Genomic DNA, 2,500 nt, shown 5'->3' on the forward strand with positions numbered 1-2,500 from the left:
TGTGTAATGTGTGTGTGTGTGTGTGTGTGTGTGTGTGTGTGTGTGTGTGGTGTGCATACAGTGTGTAGTACAGTGTGTAGTGTGCATGTGTGTTTGTAGTGTATTTACAGTGTGTATATAGTGTGTCTGTGTGTAGTACAGTGTGTGTAAGGAGTGCAGTCCAGTGTAGTGTGTGTATATAATGTGTGTGTGTGTGTGTGTGTGTGTGTGTATGCGCGCGCAAGTAACAGTAGTGTGATCTGGCAACCCGGTGAGGCGCGCGCTGTGCTCTGTGTCTCTGCGCTCGTGATCCCGCTGGGAGAGAAAGTGGCGCTCGAGCGCTCTGTGATCGACATCGCGGCCTCGCGCCTACAATGAATGGCTGTATCTGAGGGAGAGACACAAAGCGCGCGCGGGTGTGTGTACAGTGTGTGTGTGTGTGTATATGTAGTGTGTCGGACTGCTTCGCGTGAACATTCGGTAACGGCTCGAGCTCGGGGGTGAGTATCCTGTGTCTGAAGTGTGTGAGGGAAGCCAGGGCGCCGTCAGTGTGTTGGTGGAGACGGTGGTGTGTTGTGGGGCCGGTGGAGGTCCCGGTAAAGGGCCGGTGGTGGTGGAGGGCCCGGTGGTGGGGGAGGGGCACAGACGAGCGGTACCGACAAAAAGTTTAACCACTTCACGGACCTCCGGATCATGGCGGCCGGCTCAGGCGTGACAGCTGCGGCGGGGTGTGCGCTGATACCGGCAGAGTGTGTAGTGAAATTAAAGCTGTGTGTGTGTAAAGCGCGGTTCGGTTCGGTGTTTCCCTTAGTAAACCGTGTCTTGGCGTTGTGTGAGACTCCCGAGGCGCCGCTGGCAGAGTGTTTAGCGCTCGCAGCTGTGTTTGTCTCCCCCCGCCGCTAAGAGCTCAGTGGTTGAGTCCGGCTCGCCTGGCTGTGTCCCGGGATGACCTGTTGATGTGTGTGGAGTGAGACACGGTGCGGGGACCGGAGACAGTGCAGGGACCGGGGACCGTGCAGGGGACAGGAGATCGTAAAGGGGACCGGGGACAGCATGTGAACAAGCCTGAACACTGTTTCTGCGGGCAGGAGCAGCGCGGGACGCGGAGACACACCGGGTTCTCTCTCCGCCGTCGGGAGCTTAAGCGCGTGGCCGATCCCAGGTTTGTGCAGGCCTCCGGACGCCGCGCGCGCGCCACACGACCCGTACTGCAGTGGCACACACACACACACACATACACACACACACCGCGGGCACGGCGGTACGCGCATACCGAACTCCGCCGCGTTTCCTCGTTTTTTTGCGTGTGTTATAGCTCTTCTTCTTCAACCGTGTGTTTTGGCGTCGGCGAGCGCCCACGCAACGTGCCCGCGCGAACACACACGCACACACACCCCGACTGTCTGCCTGGCACACCGCGGGCACGGCCGGCCCGAGAACCGCTGCTCCAGCCACATCAGCGCGAGACCTGAGGTCTGAGTCATTGACTGATTTATCCTGACACACACACACACACACACACACACACACACACACACACACACGGTCCGGTTCCGATCACGTGCACATCGTACTGCAGCGCTGTGTGTGAGAGATCTTCAGTGTGTTATTTATAATGTCTCACTACACAACCCGATCACTTCAACACAACTCAGACATGTGTGCGTGTGTGTGTAGTGTGTAGTGTTGTGTAGAATCCTGATCACTCGGTTCTGTCAGAACATTCCACAGCTTCTTTAAGAACTTTTGAGTAACCGCCACAGTAGTTTTACTGGAGTTGACGTGAACAGACCAGAGGGTTCTCCTCATACAGACGTGTGTGCACTGGTGTGGACCAGTCTGAGAACATTTCCCATTTCCTCATAAATAAACAAAGCGTAGTGCTGCAGTTAAAAACTGTAAAGGTGTAATGAAGGTACTGCAGGACTCACGTTATAATCATGTTATAAACCCTCCTGTTTGGAGGCCAAGGAAATCGTTCTTTAAATGTTCCTCTGAAGTTCTTCAAAGCATTCTCTCTGGAATCCTTTCAGATGGGGATCCACCCTGTAGTGTTCTGGCCACGCCCCCTACATCAGCTACTATATCAGTGTGTAAGCCGAGGTGTGTGTGTGTGTTTGCCTGTGAATTTGAGGTTAAGTGTGAGGTTGAGGTTGATCATGGGGTTGAGGTTTAGTGTGAGGTTGAGGTTCAGTGTGTGGTTGATTGTGAGGTGAGGTTGAGGTTCAGTGTGTGGTTGATTGTGTGGTTCAGTGTGAGGTTTAGGTTTAGTGTGTGGTTGATTGAGGTTGAGGTTCGGTGTGAGGTTGAGGTTCAGTGTGTGGTTGATTGTGAGGTTTGCTGTGAGGTTGAGGTTCAGTGTGATGTTGAGGTTAAGTGTGTGGTTTATTGTGAGGTTGAGGTTCAGTGTGAGGTTGATGTTCAATGTGGGGTTGATTGTGGGGTTCAGTGTGAGGTTGAGATTAGGTGTGAGTTTGAGGTTCAGTGTGTGGTTGATTGTGAGGTTAGGTGTGTGGTTCAG

General features: G+C 53.7%; 1 protein-coding gene across 1 annotated transcript in view; it reads left to right on the forward strand.

Moving 5' to 3' along the window:
- Window positions 1–257: 257 nt before the first annotated feature.
- The window catches only part of nacc1a (nucleus accumbens associated 1, BEN and BTB (POZ) domain containing a), a gene marked incomplete at its 3' end in the record, with an annotated part of 11,083 nt that continues 8,840 nt past the window's right edge, over window positions 258–2,500 (forward strand). The window contains 1 exon segment of the mRNA XM_083566261.1: window positions 258–479.

The sequence above is a fragment of the Silurus aristotelis genome, assembly GCF_946808225.1.
Source record: "Silurus aristotelis genome assembly, chromosome: 17".
Taxonomy (NCBI): domain Eukaryota; kingdom Metazoa; phylum Chordata; class Actinopteri; order Siluriformes; family Siluridae; genus Silurus; species Silurus aristotelis.